At 48.2% G+C, this 19,644-nt stretch overlaps 2 pseudogenes; both read right to left on the reverse strand.

The window, feature by feature from the left end:
- LOC123402604 overlaps positions 1-17,788 on the reverse strand; it is a 113,607-nt pseudogene extending 95,819 nt beyond the window's left edge.
- Positions 10,356-13,163, reverse strand: LOC123402213 (annotated as a pseudogene).
- Positions 17,789-19,644: the final 1,856 nt, after the last annotated feature.

Genomic DNA, 19,644 nt, shown 5'->3' on the forward strand with positions numbered 1-19,644 from the left:
AATTTTTGAAACACAAACATTTTTGAAAATATGAACGCATTTTGAAAGCAAGAAGGTTTTTGCAATCCTGATTATTGTTTGAAGACGAACATGTAGATACAATTTGTGAACAAAATTTCGTGATAACATATTTTGAATTCCAAAACAAAAATTATAAAATGTCAAACAAAAGTAATAGGAAAAGGAAAAATAAAAAAGGAAAGGAAAAAAATTAAAACGAAAGTAATAAAAAAATCAAACAACAAGAACATTTTTTAAAAATCCGGAACATTTTTTGGAAAATTCCGAACATTTTCTGAAGTTATGAATATTTTTGAGAAGCTGCAGTTATTTGAAATGTATAGCATTTTTATAAAAGCAAGAGCATTTTACGAATTTCCAAAACATTTTTCGAACATTAATTTAGTTTTTAGAAAATAACCTTGGAAAAAAGAAAGAAACAGAAAACAAAAAAAAGGAAAAAAGAGAAATAAAAGAAATAAAAGAAACAAAAAAACGAAACAGGAACTAAAAACAGATAAAAAAAAGAAAAGAAAAAACAGAAACTATCTAGAAGGTTTCCAAAACCGGAATTGAATCAAACATTAACGGTCTAGCCCATCTCACATCGCTCGATGGTGAAACATGTGCGAAACCTCGACATATTAAGGCAGGCAGAGAGCGTTAAATAGGATTTTTCCAGAAAACATATAGGAGTAGAAGGGAAGGAGTCCCCTCAAAAAAAATTATATAGACGGGAAGGGAAGCTGTAATAGCACTTGGATCTCTCAGCTGATGCAAGAAATGTTGCTTTTGCTGGGAGGAGTATATACCATCTAGTCCGTTCTTATCCTTTTCAAGTCTGATTTGACGAACCAAGCACCATGCACGAAGATTTCAATCTGCCCCTCCAACTAGCATAGCGACTATGTTTAGGAACTAGTTGAGGGATGTAGGGAATAAGCTTTAGGCGCACATATATACGTGTGCTGTCTCTCTCTCAAGGACTAGCTTGTCTGCTCGCCGTCCACCCCGCTGGGCATGAGCTAGGGAGCCCCTCCACTCCCCTCCGCGCCCCGGGCCACTCCGGCCGCGGCGGTCACCCACCAGCCTTCATGGCCCCTAGACGCTCGCCGAGATCCGCCGGTCACTCGCCTGCAGGCGCTGTCGTCTCGCGCGGGGCGGGATCCGCGGATCGGACCGCGTCTCCTCCGGCTTCTCCGGCCTCCGAGTCTCCGCGTGATCCCCCCGCGTCGTCGCGAATCCTGCTGCGGGGTGAATGCTCCTCCTCGGTGCAGGGAGGCTCACCCCCTTTCCACCCCGGACCTAGCGCGGCACCCCCTTCTGCGCTCCTGCATCCGACGGTCCGGCCGATGCCGCACTCCCCAGGGCCCGCCGTTTCCTGCGCCGTGCTCGGACCCCGCGGTCGCTGCGGCGCCCTTGTCGTCCCATCGCCTCGGGTCCATAGTCGTCGCTCCTCCGCTTCCCATTTCGGGGAAGGTTGGGCAATGATCAGAGGTTGTTCGCCGGAGGGGACGCATCGCCTCGGCAAACCCGTTGGTCACCGGGCAGCGCCGTGCGGATAATAGGCAAAACCGCCTCTCGGGCAGAGCTGCAGCGCCGCCCGCCTTCTTAAGCCAGTTCAGAGGAAGGTGTTTTCGGTGCCTCAATAGCAAGCACCGCAGGGCAGAGTGCAGAGACCCGATACACTGCGTTCTCTGCAGAAGAGCTGGCCACATAGCTAGGAGTTGCCCTCGACGCCACCTCCCTCCGGGGGCGCCGGTCTTGGCTCGCAGCCGGCTAGGCCCGCCCGCTCCTGGCCAGCCGCTACAAGCGCGCGTCTACTTCCCTCCGCCCCCGGTCGCTTCTCACATGTCGCCGATGAGGCCTGCAATGCTGCACCACATCGACCCTGTGAGGCGGCCTAGAGACAGCCGCTCAGTGGTTGTTCCCTCGCCGGCAGTAGACCAGGCCATTTTCTTCCTCAGAAGCCACGCCGTCACCCTGTCTGCAGCCGACGGCATCAACGCATCGTCCCCCATGGCGGTGGGAAGGGCCCTGGAGGCGCAGCTCGCAGTGCCCGAGCACTCGCTGCGCGTCACGGCGCACCACCCGGAGCACTACCTGGTGATCTTCACCCAGACGGCACAGCAGGTCAATGCACTGCGTCGGGCCTCCATCCGGGTTGACGGAGCCATCTTCAACGTCGCCTCCTGGCACGAGCACGACCACGCCTCGTTCGGTTCGCTGCTGCTCCATGTCCGAGTCGTCATCGAGGGCGTCCCCATGCACTTCTGGTCTGTCGAGGGGGCGGAGGAGATCCTCGGGAGGAGGGTGAGAGTTGATCGCCTCGGCAGCAGGACGCTCGAGCGCGGCCACACGAAGACGTTTGAGTGCTGGGTTTGGACCGACGATGTCGGAAACATCCCCACCAAACACTGCTTCGGGATCCTACCGAGGGGAGCAGGACGCGTCAAGGAGATGGTGGGGTTCTCCCCACCAGACAGAAGAGTAGCTCCACCCCCGACGACGGCCGAGTACTCCATGCTCATCCACGTCGACCGGGTTGAAGATTGGACTCCACCGTCCCCCCGTTCTTCCCACTCCGAGCGGAGCGGAATCCCGTCCTACGACTCGGATGGCGACGCCGCCCCCTTCCCAGCGGTCGCGCCCGCGTCCTGGACAATGGGGACAGAGGACGGCCAGCATGGGGGAAGGAAGAAGCACCAGGCCCGCGCGCCGGTGGCCAGCGTCGGCTGCCGGGGTATGGCTCGCAGCGGCCGAGAGCAAGACGGCGACGGGGATGGTGACCCGAGGGGGGGAGAACACCGCTCCTGGAAGGACGTTCTTCTCCGCCGTAGCCGCGCTTCGGCCGTCCCCCCACAACCACCGGCTCCACGGCAGCGCAGCCGATCTCCAGCGCCAAGACACAGGTCACGGGACTCCTTCGGCCGACGCCGCGGCGAGAGGAGGGCTTCGGTGGGGAGGCAGCATCATGTACAGCGGGGCAGGTCCAGGCCTCCACCACCACCCTCTGTCAGGCCAGCACAGACGCGAGAGGCTCACGCCGAGACCACGGGCAAGGACCCGGTGGACGAGTTCTTCAAAATAGCAAGCAAGCAGCCGATGACCTCCCCCGTCGTCGGCGGCATGGCGGTCGACATTCAGGCGGCAGCAGACGCTGTACTGGCCGAGCCGCTGCACTTCGACGAAGGATCCCTGCTCGAGGCAGTAGGGGAGGCGCTGCAGCTAGACGCCTTCAGCCCCACGCTGTCGGACTACGGCCATTTCAACAGGGCTACTCCCTCCTCCGCGCGCACGATGGAGGTCCAGCTCGGAGCTGTGACCAGCCGTGTGAGCCAGCTCGAGCTCGTCGAGGCAAGCGGCAGCAAGGAGCCTTGCCTCTTCCGCGAGTGCAGGCCTCCTCTGCTGGCCGTGCCACCCACCAGACGGTCTGTGCCGCCGCCGAAGAGCAGAGTGCAGGCTACTCCGACCAGGCACAGCGCGTGGCAGGCAGCAAACACGTCTACCGTCCCGGTCGCGCAGCGTGCCTCCCTCCGTCTCGTGAAGGAGCTAGGGCTGCTAGGACCGAAGGAGAAGATGATTGAGGATGTAGCAAAGGCCCTCATTCGACGCTTCAATGAGCCTCTCTCGGACAGCGACATCGCAGTCATCGCCAAGCTCACCCGCCTCGACGGGGAGGCCCTGACAGCCATGGCTCACATGGCCGGCCCCGACGTAGTGGCCGAGAAGGCCGTAGTCTAGTTATGTTAAGAGTAAACTTTGTATTTATCCGGTGGTGACCGGCGGGCAGCCGGTTAGAGCTAGGTTTCTTTCCTTTGTGTAAGGTTAGCGAGGCCGTATCCTATCGCCGTCGTAGCTTAGGGCCTATTGGTGGGCGACGGCGATCCCCGGTTATGTTGGAGGTGTTTGTTCTGGACCCAAGGCCAAAGAAAGGTAGTCACCGGAGATTTGTTAGTTTCCCCCATGAGTGACAAGCTACCACCGATCATGTGTTGGAATGTTAGAGGACTAAACCAACCAGCAAAGAGGGCATCAGTGTGTGAGATGGAAAAATCATTGCGAGCAGCAATTTTGTGCCTCCAGGAGACGAAGATAGACGCATGGACACCACAACTAGTGCAAGAGATAGGAGGAACCCAACTCACAGAATGCATCGCACTACCGGCGATCGGCACGAGCGGCGGGGCGGCAATCCTATGGAATAGAGAGCTCGCTACAATAGTTTCGCATGCGGTAGGAATTTTTGCAATCACTGCCAAGGTCACCCTGCTAGGACAGAGCCAGCCTTTCTGGCTATCCTCGGTCTATGGACCAGCGGACGACGCCAGGAAGGAGGCGTTCCTCCGCGTGCTATCTTTCTCTACGCCACCGCCTACAGAGCCGTGGCTTATAAACGGCGATTTCAACCTGTTTTACGAGGCTAGGGATAAAAATAACCTAAACCTCAACAGGAGGCTCATGGGCAAGTTCAGGCAGGCCATCGACAATGCCGGGTTGAAGGAAATTAGATGTACAAACCGCCGCTACACGTGGAGCAACGAGCGACAAAACCCGATGCTAGTAAGCATCGACAAGTTCTTCTGCAACCTTCCATGGGAATGCCAATTCCCCTCGGCGTCACTGCATGCGGCATCCACGGCCACCTCCGACCACTGCCCGCTAGTACTCACCGACACATCAGCAGCTACGCGCCCTGCCATGTTCAAATTTGAAAATTTCTGGCCTAGGTTCCCGCGGTTCCATGACACGGTTGGACGGGCTTGGAATAGACCAGTGCAGTCTACCTGCGCTTTCCGTCGTCTCCTCACCAAAATGACGCGAACTGCACGGGATCTGAAGATTTGGAGCAAATCCTTTTTCAGCGATGCAAAATTACAATTCCACATGGCGGCAGAATTAGTCCTTAGGTTTGATGTAGCGCAAGAGAGCAGGCGTCTTTCAGACGCAGAGTTTGATCTTCGAAAGCTCCTCAAGTTACGTATGCTCGTCCTCGCTGCGGTCGAGCGTGCACGACGGCGACATGCATCTAGACTTACATGGCTTAGGATGGGCGACGCGGGAACAAAATTCTTCCACATCAAGATGAGAGCAAGGAGGCGAAAAAACTTCATCCACACTTTAAAGGCTGGCGACGGCATAGCTACGACACACCAACACAAAGAAGTCATCTATAGGCACTTCAACGAAGGGTTAGGGAAAAAAGCTACCCGCACCGTCACAATAGACTGGGCTTCATTAGATCAACCATCAGTTCATGGGAGAGGTTTGGACAACCCTTTCACAGAAGGGGAAGTATGGGACGCAATCAAGGCATCACCTTCGGAGAAGGCACCGGGACCGGATGGTTTCACGGGGACTTTCTTCAAAACGAGTTGGGCTCTAATTAAGGAGGACGTGATGCAGGCTTTTCACAGCTTCTATCACCTGACTAGAGGAGACTTCTCCAAGCTTAACTCCGCCACGATAGTACTGCTGCCAAAAAAGGAAGGAGCCTCCGAGGTACAGGACTACAGACCGATAAGTCTAATTCATTCGATCTCCAAGCTTATAGCTAAGGTACTCTCGAGAAGACTAGCTACGGTCATCGACAGCATAATCTCGCTAGCACAATCAGCTTTCTTGTGTGCCAAGTCAATGCAAGACAGCTTCCTCTACGTACAAAATGTCGTTAGATCCCTACACCGAAAGAAGACCCCCGCGCTACTGCTGAAGCTAGACATCGCAAGAGCCTTCGACAACGTCTCCTGGGAATACCTCTTAGAACTACTGCAACATCTAGGGTTTCCAGCAAGATGGCGAGATTGGATAGCACTACTCCTTAGCTCTGCATCGTCTACGGTAACGCTAGATGGCTCCGCGGGCAGACCTATCTGGCACAAAAGGGCCCTGCGACAGGGAGACCCGTTGTCCCCACTCTTATTCATCCTAGCCATCGACACCATGCACAGGCTCCTGTGCAGGGCCACTGAGATGAACATGTTCCAACCACTGCCGGGCAGAGACATCTCACTACGGCTTAGCCTTTATGCGGATGATGTCGTCATCTTCGCAAACCCCATACATGAAGAAATTGAATTGATTATGGGCATCCTAGGAGACTTCGGAAATGCCACGGGTCTGCACATCAACCCTGCCAAGTCTACTATCTCGGCAATACGCTGTGAAGACATAGACCTCGACGCTGTGCTCGCAACCTTCGGAGGGGAGAGGGTAGGCTTCCCAATAAAGTACCTAGGACTACCACTCACCCTTAACAGGATTCGCTTGGTACACATTCAGTTCATCCTAGATAGGATTAGAGCTAAGCTAGCAGGATGGAAACGGAAGCTAATGAACATCGCAGGGAGACGGGTCCTGGTTTGCAGCGTACTCACCGTGCTGCCAACTTTCGCCCTAGCTGTCCTGAGAGCGCCCAAAAAAATTCCTCGACGAGATCAACAAGGTTAGGCGCCGCTTCCTATGGGCACGCGAAGAAGATATCAGTGGAGGGAAATGCAAAGTTAGCTGGCCAATAGTATGCTCCCCAATGGAGAGCGGTGGCCTAGGGGTGCTGGATCTGCATCGCTTCTCTAGAGCGCTCCGGCTAAGATGGCTATGGCTGTCATGGACAAGTCCGCAAAGGCCATGGAACGACATGCAGCTGCCATGCGATGACGATGACCGAGCACTTTTCAGCGCCTCCACGACAGTCACCCTGGGGGATGGGACAACGGCCTCCTTCTGGAAATGCCCCTGGACGGGTGCGGGGGCGCTAAAGACGGCATACCCGACGCTGTTCAGGCACTCACGTAGGAAAAATAGGTCTATGAAAGAGGCGCTACAAGGCAATACATGGATAGCCGACCTTGCGCACGGAGATACAACGCACCTTTGGGTGGACGTCCTCCGTCTGCATAGATGGATCCAGGAAGCGGACATCCAGCTGATAGAGCAATCAAGTGACCAAATCAAATGGAGACATGAGGCCTCGGGGACTTACACTGCCAACTCAGCATACAAAGCTCAATTCCTAGGACGGACAACGTCGGAAATCAGCAAATTTACATGGAAAACTTGGGCACCGCAAAGGCTCAAGATATTCATATGGCTGCTGACAAAAAATAGGCTCTGGTGCAACAACAGATTGCAGAGAAGGGGCTGGCAAAACTGCTATTTCTGCCAGCTATGCCTCAGAAATCTAGAATCAGCAACTCATCTTTTCTGGGAATGCAACGTCGCAACAACAGTATGGGTGGAGGCGGCATCTCGCATAGGATGCGCCTCACTCAGCCCAACAATTTGGGCTCACAAAAAAACGACCAGAGAGATTATCTCCAAGATGATATGCAAGGCAAGACCAGAGTACAAAAAAGGAACCAGAACAATGATCGTGCCGATTCTGTCAGAAATCTGGAAAGAAAGAAACGAGTGCACTTTTAGAAACAAAACAGCAAGAGCAGCAAACATATCCACCTCCATCACAACAACTCTTGAGTTTTGGAGGCAAGCAGGAGCAGTTTTTCTAGAGCACCCGTTTGGGGAAATTACGTGAGGAGTCCGGCGCCTGTGCCAGGCTACCTTTTTTCACCCTCTTTTTCGGAGGATTTTTTCCTGTTATGTCTTTTGATCTACTGATCAACCCCACCTTTTGTACTCCCGCCATGCTATCTGCTATCTAAATATATGCCAGCCATCAGCTGGATCTTTAAAAAAAAAATATACGTGTGTTTGAGCTGTACCATGGGCATCATGGGACTGCAGTAATAACCGTATATCTTTAATAAATCCAAACCCCCCCCCCCCCCCCCCCACACACACACACAAGCTCATCTTTAGAGCTGTTGGATGGATTGGACTTTGCCAAGAGGATCTCACGATCAAAGTGTACGACCAGGGTTGCATAAGATTAGTTTGCCTACGGGATAAATAAATAAAGCCGAATATGAAGCATTGGTGACATGTATGATGAGTGTTGCACTCGGCTTAGCTCACTTGGATTATCCCACTCTAAGCTTAGGGGTTGTAAGCCAGTGTCAGTTATTGAGGACTTAACTTATACATAATCCGACTATCCGAGTATAATGTAGTGACACCCGATAAAAAAACAATGAGATCACGGTCGTATCGCGTTGCTATAAGCCAAGTATAAGAGCATCTCCAACACGTTCGGCCCCAATGGGCCTAAAATAATGCCGCTTGGGGGTGCGTTGGCACCGTGGGGAGGCTTGGGTTCTCAGCCGCCCACCCAAGGGCGCCCCCCAACCGCCAATTTCGGCCCACTTTTGACATAAATTAGCCCAGTATAGGCGTAAAATTAGCCTAATTTTTGGTCCATATTCGTCATGCTTCGACGCAAATTCAACAACAATAAAAAAATTGTCACAGAAAATCAATACAAATTAAAAAATAGTTTAGCAAGTCAATACGAAAAAAAAGTTTAACAAGTCAATACAAATTAAAAATCGAGCTAGGCGTTACCCTTGAGCTTTCATAGGTGCTCCACCAAATCGTGTTGTAGTTGAGAAAGACAGTCTAGGTTGCCGGTAGCTGGTGATCAACTTGGACAAGAGGACCTTGCGTGTAATATGGTTCAGTGTCAAATACTGGCTCCTCCTGCTTGCTCTCAATGATCATGTTGTGCAAGACAAGCAAGTCATGTCTTCCCACATTTGATCTTTCAGTCAGGTCTGAGCAGGGTACCACACAACAACAAAACGAGATTGAAGCACACCAAATGCCCGCTCGACATCCTTCCTACAAGCTTCTTAGCGCTTGACAAAATAGGAGTGATTGCCTCCTGGTGCAGGATTTGAGATAGTCTTCACAAGTGTGAACCATCTCGGATAGATGCCATCTGCTAGGTAGTATCCCTTGTTGTAGTGGTGTCCATTGACCTCATAGTTAACTGGAGCACCATGACCATCAACAAGCTTGGCAAAGACATTCGAGCACTGCAGTATGTTGATGTCATTATGAGTTTCTGGCATACCAAAGAAGGAATGCCAAATCCAGAGGTCATGTGTGGCCACTGCCTTAAGTACCACATTGCAACCTTCTTTGGCGTCTTTGTACATCCCCTGCCAACCAAATAGACAGTTTTTCCATTTCTAATGCATGCAGTCAATACTTTCAAGCATCCCAGGAAATCTTCTTTCTGCCTTCTGTGCTAGGATCCGAACAGTGTCTTCAACATTTGGTGATCGCAAATACTGAGGTCCAAAAATTACCACCACCGCCCTGCAGAAATTGTAGAAACATTCAATGATGGTGGACTCGGTCATGCGTCCATAGTCTTGGAGAATATCACCGGGAGCTCCGTACGCAAGCATCCTCATAGCTGTTGTGCACTTCTGGAGTGAGGTGAATCCAAGTGTGTCGGTGCAATCCTTTTTGCACTTGAAGTAGCTATTGAATTCCCTGATGGAATTCACAATCCCGAGGAAGAGCTTCCGGCTCATACGATAACGGCGTCGTAATACTTTATCGTCGTGCAGAGGAGCGTCGTCGAAGTAGTCGGTGTAGAGAAAGCAATAGCCTTCTAGTCGATGCCTCTGCTTTGCCTTCAGTCAGCCTGACGCCGAGCCACCTTGCTCCGGCTTTGCATTTCTCACGAACAGGTCGGCCAAAGCGGCGAGGACCATGAGATGTTCTTCGTCCTGGACGTCGGCATCGACTTCTTCCTCTAGTAGCGCCGCGAACGCCTCCTCGTCGTCGGAGTCCATCGGCCAGGCAAATCCCAAAAACCTAGTGGGCGTGGCGGGCGCGCAACCGCGTACGTGCCCGGAGCGTCGGGAAAGCTTGCCAAGAGCGGGGGCGGGGGAGGGGGCGAAGCCGCGGCGAACCCTACACCCGTCGATGGGGAGATGGCCTTAATAGCGGTAGTGGACGGCGCCAGAATCGACACGGTGGCGAAAAGGTGTGGTGTGCGAGGGGCAGGTCCGGAGAAGAAAGACTTTTTTTGGCTGACAGGGAGGCCGACGCGGCGTTTTTTCTTCTGCCAACGTCCCCGTACGCCCCCTGCGCTGGGTTCTGGCTGGGACCACCGGAGGAAAATTTGGCCCTAACCGATGAAAAACCGGCTCTTAAGAGCATCTCTAGTGGAAGGTGTATATGGACGTGTATGCCAAATATATACCATGCCAGCAGTTTTTTACCTCCAGCGACTCGTGTAAAAGGGCGTGTAAAACATCCACGCCCAGGCCACGACGGTACCAGGCGTGGAAGTAAACACGACGAAGCCACGCTCATGAAAAGCAGAGGCTTCTTCGTCCCGCGCCCGCCGGAGGAAGGATTGTAGGAGCTCGCCCCACATCGCCGTCGCGTTTGTTCTCCGGCCGCCGCCCAAGGTAAGGATCTTTCCTCTTCGGCTGAGCTCACGAGCGGGAGGGCGGGGACGGGGGCCGCACGCCCTGCACCTGATCTGGCGACGGCCGGCGGTAGCTGCTCCTCGGGAGAGGTAGGGCGGCGGCCGGTGCTAGATGCGCCTGGGGAGAGGTAGGGCGGCGGCCGGTGCTAGCTGCGCCTGGGGAGAGGAAGGGCGACGGCCTGGGCATAGGTAGGAAGGGGCAGCGATGGGAGGGGGAGGGGTAGGGGCAGCAACGGGAGGGGGAGGGGAGGGGCAGCGACGGGAGGGGGAGATGAAGCAACGGGAGGAGGGAGATGCATCGACGGGAGGAGGGGGGAGGGGCAGCGACGAGAGGGGGAGATGCAGCGATGGGAGGAGGGGGAGATGCAGCGATGGGAGGGGGAGCAGATGCAGCGACGGGAGGGGTAGGAAGCAGGGGACTGAAACTAACATAGCTGTCTATTGCTGTCAATTTGATTCAGATTGTGGTCTAAAATAGTTGTGTATGGATGGATTGCTTGTAGATGGATGATGACCAAGCCTTCTTGAAGACCATTGATTTTGGTTACACACAAACACAACCAAATAGTCCAATTGTAGAGCAGGCAACTCCATCAAGTCAGCATCGTTCTGCAATAACAGAGAAAGGAAAATCCAACAAAGGAAAAATTGGTCTAGTGATGAGGACAAGGTTCTCATAGCAGCATGCATGGGCAAATACAAGTTTGGATATTGTTGGGACAGATCAAAACCGAGATGCTCTTATTGGGCTAGAATTTCAGAGTACTACAACAGACACAAGGAATCATCATGGCCGGAGCGAAATGATAATGCAATCAATTGTCGTTACACATTGATTAATAGAGAGACCTCTAAATTTTGTGGTTGCCTTCAGCAGATTTTAAATAGGCAAGAAACTGGAAGGACTATAGAAGAAAAGGTATGCGCCAATATGTGATGTGCAATATTCTATATGTGTTGTGCATATTTTAACCATATATTTATATGTGCAGACAAACGATGCACACATTTTGTTCAAGGAAATGGATCCTAAAAAAAGAAGCCTTTCACATTGATGCATTGCTACATAGAGTTTCCGAAGTATCCAAAGTGGCTGACAAGAGAACTTGAAACTTCTCTAAAGAAACAAAAGAAGACCATTGATGCAAGTCCGGGCACAGCCACCAATGATCCGGCTGATGCATCCTCGGTACGTACTGATGCTACCTCGATACGCACTGATGCTCTTGAACATGAGAAAAGACCTGATGGTGTGAAGAAGGACAAGAGAGGTAAGGCTGATGACATTGCTTGCAAGCTTTCATTAGAAACTGTGTGGGCAGAAAAGCAAGAGAAGGATGAGATCAAAGAGGCGACAAGAAATGCTCGGTATGTGCAGCAACTTGAATTGCGAAAACAGGAGATTGCACTAAAAAAGAAGTAGGATGCACGAAACGAGAGGGAGGATGCACGGAGACAGTTTGAATTAGATGAGAGGGTCATGCTCATCGACACTAGTGGTATGACTGATGTGCAAAAGCAGTTCTACCAAGCTAAGCAGAAGGAGATCCTTGCTCGCGGCCTAGAGTAATGTGAGCTATATGTTCTTGTTGTAAGAACTATTTACTGCTTTCTGCTAGTTGTTGTAAGAACAATTTGATGCTTTCTGCTAGTTGTTGTAAGAACAGTTTGATGCTTTCTTCTAGTTGAGGACATGGATTACATCACTCACTTTTATTGATAGCTGCATTACAAAGACATGGATTACAAACTTATAACTAGGACATCACTCGTTTCCAAACTTTTACCACACATGGTCAACTAGATCAAGTTTAAGATGATCATGCTCATCGAAATTTCTAATCCGTTGAGTCATCTGAATAAAAGAGCTCAGTTCTTCTGCATGAGTACGAGAGACTGTGACTCTTTCTCCCATTGCGTCAAAAGTGCATCTTTGTCGACCAGTTTGTCGCTCCTCTTCAACTATCATATTGTGCATTATGACACAAGCTTTCATTACATCACTGATTTCTTAAGTTTCCATCCTTTAGCAGGTCCACGAACAATGGCAAAACGGGATTGCATAACTCCAAAGGCTCGTTCCACATCTTTCCTAGCCCCCTCTTGCTTCTTGGCAAAAGTTTTATGCTTTCTGCTAGTTGGATCTGGTATGCTCTTCACAAATGTTGCCCACCGTGGATAGATACCATCTGCAAGGTAATACCTCATTGTGTACTGACGGCCATTGATGCTATAATTCACTGGAGGAGTGTGGCCTTCGGCTAGCTTTGTAAGAACAGGAGAACGTTGAAGAACATTTATATCATTCAAAGACCCTGGTAAACCAAAATAAGCATGCCAAATCCAAAGATCTTGTGAAGCAACTGCTTCCAAGATCATAGTGGGCTCGTTCACATGGCCTCTAAACATGCCATGCCATTTTTGGGGGCAATTTTTTCACCCCCAGTGCATGCAATCTATGCTCCCTAACATACCGGGAAATCCTCTTTCCTCCCCTATTGCAAGTAACCTAGCAATGTCTTCTTCATTTGGAGATCTCATGTACTTTTCCCCAAAAACTTCACAAACTTTGATCACAAATTTCTTGCAAGACTCTAAATTAGTAGCCTCAGCGGACCGGATGTACTCATCAACACCATCAACTGCTATTCCATATGTGAGGATCCGCATTGCCGCGGTCATCTTTTGTAGAGGATGTAACCCAAGAGCTCCAGAAGCACTTCTTTTTTGCGTAAAATAACCATCATAGTCATGCTCAAGTATACCATCAGCTATGCGGTTGAACAAAGTACGCGACATCCTAAATCTATGCATAAAAAGTCAATGAGACAGGGAAATGAAAAAGGACCAAAGCAGAGAAGTGTACTAATTACAAACCTTCGTCGAAACAAATGTTAGGGAAAGCATGAACTTCTTTGAAGTAGTCGTTCCACAGAAGAAGAAATACGGCATCTCTTCCTCGATCGATTGACTGACGTCCATGCTTGAAACCGCCATGGCGTCGAGCGTTCTTCCTCTCTTCCTCCTCGGCTCGGCGAATGCTGCAAGTACGAGTTCATCGTCGCCAGATGAAGATGACGAAGAACTCATGTCCCAAGTGGATGTGTTCATTGTGTTGCGTGAGAGACGATAGAGAAATCTAGGTGAGAAGAGAAGTCACGGGTAGAAGTGTGCTGGAAGAAAGGTGATAGGGGTGGTTTATATAGATCAGAAATATGGTCGTTGAAAATATAGCCGTTGGAATATATACACGTCCTAATTTACACGTTTCACTAAAAAACTGGAAGGTTCATAATTTAGCAAGGTGTATATGAACGTGTATATGAAGATATACACGTCCAAATTTACACCATCCACTAGAGATGCTCTAAGAATGCAATTGGACCGTTTTTCCGTCGTCGATGAAAAAAATAACCTGAGAAAGGCCTGCCGGAGGCGCAACTGGAGATGCTCTAAGTCAAGTGTCCAAGCAGCCTCACGGTTTACATGTAAACGAGTGCAACGGCAGTAAATGCCACGCGGCGACAAACGTTGCCGAGTATTTTATGTAAGCCGAGTACCTCCGTGAGATACGCCAAAGGCTTTTTCAAGGTCTTACTCGGTTTACCCAGAGATGAGCCGAGTGTTCTTTTTTGGCCATGAGATTGCATACCCAGCTTATGTGTCTATAAGCGGAATACCCGTGTTTTGAGTTCGTACACTTGCAGCCTCCAGTCTGTAAACGCTCACTGGCATTTTTCCTGTGCATAATAATTAATAAGGGCTACCTATTGAATAAGCCGAATACCCGTGTTTTGAGCCCGTGAGATTGCACACTCAAAGTCCGTTGTTTCATGTATGGTGATCCGGTAATAGGCTATGTAATCTGATTGGTACCTATGTTATTGCCCTTTGAGAACTTTTATTTTGAGCCTTGTATAACCTTGTGTAAATTTGACACTTGCATTAACAAAAAGTTGGCTGTGTCTTGTGTGCAACATTTGATGGAGAGGCCAGGAGAAATATCAACTGGAGATGCTTTTACACCAAACATGTTACGTGCATGCCATATACTCATGCAGATACTAGAGATCAGATCGACATAGACGATTCTGTCACCAGTTAAACAAACAAACGCAAACGAAACAGTGTACGATGCAAACAAAAAGCAGAGTGATTTTATGATTAAAGAAGTACGATGTAGGCCTAGTTTTCCATGACCTCATGGGCATCAGCGTTCCTTCTTCACTTTCACCATTTCCTTCTTGCCCTCGGACTTGTATTTGTTGGCGTCACGCACCATCCGCTCGATCTCTTCCTTGCTCAACCCACCCTTGTCGCTGCTGATGATGATGCTGTTCTTGTTTCCAGTCCCCCTGTCCTCCGCCACAACCTTCAGGATTCCGTTTGCTTCGATTTCAAACGTAACTCTGATTGACGGCACGCCCCTCGGCGCTGGAGGGATGCCAGTGAGATCGAACTTGCCGAGAAGATTGTTGTCCCTAGTAAACTCCCCTTCTCCCTCGTACACCGGGATGCTCGCGACCGTCTGGTTGTCAAACCTGGTCGTGTAACTCCCCTCCATCTTAACGGGGATGGTAGTGTTCCTGGGTATCACCACAGACATGTCAATATCTCTTACCCCTATCCCGAGCGAGAGCGGCGTGACGTCCAGCAGGAGAAAGTCCAGCACCTTCTGATCGTACTCGCCGTTGAGGATGGCGGCCTGAACGGCAGCGCCGTAGGCGACGGCCTCATCAGGATTGATTTTCTTGCAGAGCTTCTTACCATCAAATAAATCCTGCAGCATTTGCTGCACCTTGGGGATCTTGGTGGAGCCGCCGACGAGCACGACGTCGTGGATCTGTGACTTGTCCATCTTGGCGTCCCTGAGACACTTCTCCACATGCTCAATGCACTTGCGGAAGAGATCGATGTTGAGCTCCTCAAACCGGGCGCGGGTGATGGTCCCATAGAAGTCAATTGCGTCATGGAGCGAGTCGATCTCAAACTTGGCTTGCGCCATGGAAGACAGCATCCTCTTCGCCCTTTCGCAAGCCGTCCTCAGCCGCATCATTGCCCTCCGGTTGCTTCTTATGTCAGCCTTGTGTTTCTTCAAGAATTCCTCCACGAAATGTTCCACCATTTTGTTATTAAGATCCACCCCTCCAAGGTGGGTGTCCCCGGACGTGGCCTTGACCGTAAAGGTGCCATTGTCAATGTGGATGATAGAGATATCCAAGGTGCCACCACCGAAATCGAATATGATCACCGTCTTCGCTTCACTAGTAACCGACGTATCGTCCAATCGGTAGGCGATGGCTGCAGCGGAGGGCTCATTGATGATCCGTGTGACGTTGAGGCCAGCAATCGTGCCAGCATCAAGGGTGGCCTGGAGTTGTGAGTCGTTGAAGTAGACTGGGACAGTGATGACAGCATCCTTCACCGTGGTATCAAGGTAGGCCTCAGCTGTCTCCCTCATCTTGACAAGCACCATGGAGGAGATTTCTTCAGCTGCAAACTGCTTCTCCTGGCCCATATACTGCACCACGATCATTGGCCGATCACTAGGACCTGAAATGACTTTGAAAGGCCACAACTTCATATCTCCTTGCACTGACTCTTCGCTGAATCGTCGACCAATCAAACGCTTTGCGTCTGAAGAAAATCGATGTAGTTGGTTAAAATAATATATTTTGCAAAGATAGAGGGATGTAAAAAAATGAGGGAATACAAGACTAATTTCAATTCATCATTACAGATTGAAGGACCAACTACATCGCATAACACATTTTAAAAGATCATTTGACCCGACTATTAGAAACCAGCTATATAACAAAATTCCAGGTTCTAAGCAGCTTCACAAAACAGGCCCCAGTTACAAATACAAATTGAATGTCTGTTGTGTTATGATATGGTTGATCACTAATTAAATATGTAATTATTTGTATTTTTTTCTTCTTATGTAGTTTGATTTACTATAATTTGTCCACTAACATCTATAAATATTTACGAAATTTACAGTGATATAATAAAATTAGTAAGCAACCCGATGTTGCCTAAAGAAAAATAAGCCACTCAAATTGTGAATATGAGTCGAAAGTAGTTTTACTACACCTTGGGGATTTACACGCACTATCGAAAACATAGCAAAAAAAAACAAATCTGAAACTTTATGGCTTTGATCATGAAAAAAAATTACATGCTTGCAAATTTTGGTGACCAAATGACACAAAGAGCTTTGTACGAAGAAAACAAAATTTGGGCTCAAATGTGCACTCTTTGTGCAAAATCTGAATTTCATTTGTGTGCAGATCATTTGATATTATTTGGCCACCAAACTTTTGCAAGCACCAAAGAAATTTGTTCAATGCCACAAAGTTTCAGTATTTTTTTGCTGTTTTTTTTTTTTTTACTGTTCACAGTGGGTGCCAGCCATGAACTTGGGTGTAGCCACAAATTTTCCATGGCAGAAACATAGCCACTCAACTTGTGAGTTCTGGAGACGTATGATATATGTTTGTAACTCATACTGACTACTTTTTTATAATTTAGTTGAGCTACATAATCATAGTTTTCAGTTCTCACAAAAATAATAGATTCCCTGCAAAATAGATATGTTACCACATTTCACCGGGAATTCTCTACTGACTTGAATTTTGTGGTTTCTATGTTGTAGTCAAAAAAAATATTTTCCGCAAATTTAATCATATAGGATTAAGTGGACATGGGAACTGAACCTGCATTTCTTTTAATCTGGCATTTTTGGAACCCTGCTAGTTAAAGAGGTTCGTACTTGCTTCGAAGGTTTACATCATAGAATTTCTACCTCATCAGAGATAATTTTCGGATTTACTATCGTTTTGGTTTTTGCGGGAAAGATTTAACACTATCTCAATAAGAAAGATTGTTTTTCATTAAACAATTTTTGTGGTGAAAATGAGTTACATACTCATTTATACTCCCTCTGTAAAGAAATTACTGACCTAAACTCTCTTATAGGAGGGAGTACATTTTATTTTTCTAGATTTAAAATGACTCTTTTTGACAATTATTCGATTGATATGTTCTTAGTATTATCTGGGGAGCATAGGCTGTAACCAAATATAACGAAAAAAAAGGTGCTGGGATCTGAATGGCTGAGTAAGTTTGAGGGCCGAAAAATATCTTGCAAGCCAGAGGTATATATTCTATTAATGGAATTCAGACGTCAGCTCATATATAGTACTCACCGAAGACGGTGTTGGCGGGGTTCATGTCGGCCTGGTTCATGGCCGCATCGCCGATAAGCCTCCATGCGTCGGTGAAGGCGACGCAGGAAGGCGTGGTGAGGTTGCCCTGGTCGTTGGCGATGACCTCCACGCGTTGGTGCACCGGCCGCCACACGGCCACGCAGGAGTAGGTCGTCCCGAGGTCGATGCCGATCGCCGGCCCGTCGCCCTTCGTGCCTGCAGCTGCCATCTCCACGCGACAAAAAGTGGCAGAGGAAAGTGAATAGTGTGACGTTTGGGCATTGCAGGGCTCAATTTAAACGCGTAGTGGAGGAAGGCGAGAGGGCCGTAGCAGCCTACAGCCAATGGGAAACTCGCTATAACTAGTACTAGGAGTACGAGGTAGTAGTAGTAACTTCGGAAGCCGAAGAATTTTACACTGGACTACTCCCTCCGTCCCGCATCTTAGATTATGCACCGTGATCAAATCAGAGAAAAAAACGAGAGAAATCAATACTAATTTGTAAATTAATGTCAATGCATACAATGAATTGATCACTGCATGCCGTGCTAGTTAGCTAGTCTCAAGTCATTAAAAACATACACGTCTCACGTTTTTTATTGGTTGATTTCTTTATTCATGTCAAAAAACAAGAAACAAGATGAAAGTTAATGCACCGTGTCTAAGTGTTTTGGGATTATTTGATTTTCGTAAAATGACTTATACACCAGGACATAGGGAGAGCACGTGAAATGAAGGGTTGCTCGTGCATTTGAATCCTGTGGAGTCTATTAATCACCGGTGTGCCCACTATGCCGGTCAACGGAGTCTATTAATCACCTGTTGCTGCACTGTAAAGAACTCTCTCCTCTGTGGCCTGAGTTGACCTATCTAATCTTAAGGCTTCCTGTGGATCTGCCGGAACAATGGGGCAACGAAACTACCAACAAAGTGAGATCTACAGTCATTATCGCCATCCTTTGGAATATTTTAAAACATCGGAATGCCAAAGTGTTATGTGACGAATCTCAGCCAGTTCATCTAATCCCTCGTTCGGCGGCTGATGACGTCACCCTTTGGTCAAGCAGATGTGCCTCAGAGCCCGCATACAGTACTCTGCGAGACTGGGGCATCATGTTGTTTCATTTCTCTCAGCCAATGTAACTCTTTCTCTTTCTCATTTTCCATTTTTCATTTTTCCTCATTCCACTCACCTCTCCCCCCTCAGACTACTTCCTTGTAAACATTCTATGGTTCTTAATTGAAAAGGTTCAGGCCGGCGTAAGCCCGCCGTAGCACCGTCAAAAAAATCATGTGGACCTCTCGTGCATGGAAGAAAATCCACTCTCCTAGTATCTTTGAGTGTGAGCATGCCTAGGATTTTTACAAACTCTTCTTTCTATCAGTACATTGAAACGCTTGTGTTTTGTCGAAACAAGACAAATTTGTTTCTTACTTTTTTTTTTTGCGAAGGTTAGTACTAGGCCAAATTTCTTGAAGAAACATTGTCACTTGGGAGAAAAAAGGGATTATAGTTCGTGCTAAATAAAAGTAAAAAAATATCACATATTTGTTAAAAATATGTGTCAAGTAAACAATGTCACACATTATAAAACGTAGGTGACATCTAAAACAATATTCATACAATTACAAAATTCTGTACATTTGAAAAAATGTACGTCACACGTTTCAAAGATATGTTTGACATTTGAAAAAAAATATTGTACAATCTACAACAATGTTTGCATAGTTCAAAACAATGTTTTATATCATTTAGAAATGTTTCACCATGCATTTGAAAATTTTATTCAAAAAATATTTTTGTAAACATGTGTTTAAAAAATATTGAGTGTGTAAAAAAAATGTTTGATATATACACGTAAAATATGCAATGTGCATGAAAAGGTAAACGTGTGTTGGAAGAAGAAATAAAAGTAGACATGTTCAAAGAACAAAGAGGAAACAGATAGAAAAACATAAAGTAAAACCAAGAAACAAATAAATTAAAAGCATAAAGAAGAGGGAAAAAAAGAAAAACCGAAGAAAACTGAATGCATGACGTAGAAAAGAGAAAATAAATAGCGAAAGACAAAAATTAATAACAG

This window comes from Hordeum vulgare, chromosome 6H (assembly GCF_904849725.1).
Source record: "Hordeum vulgare subsp. vulgare chromosome 6H, MorexV3_pseudomolecules_assembly, whole genome shotgun sequence".
NCBI classification, from domain to species: domain Eukaryota; kingdom Viridiplantae; phylum Streptophyta; class Magnoliopsida; order Poales; family Poaceae; genus Hordeum; species Hordeum vulgare.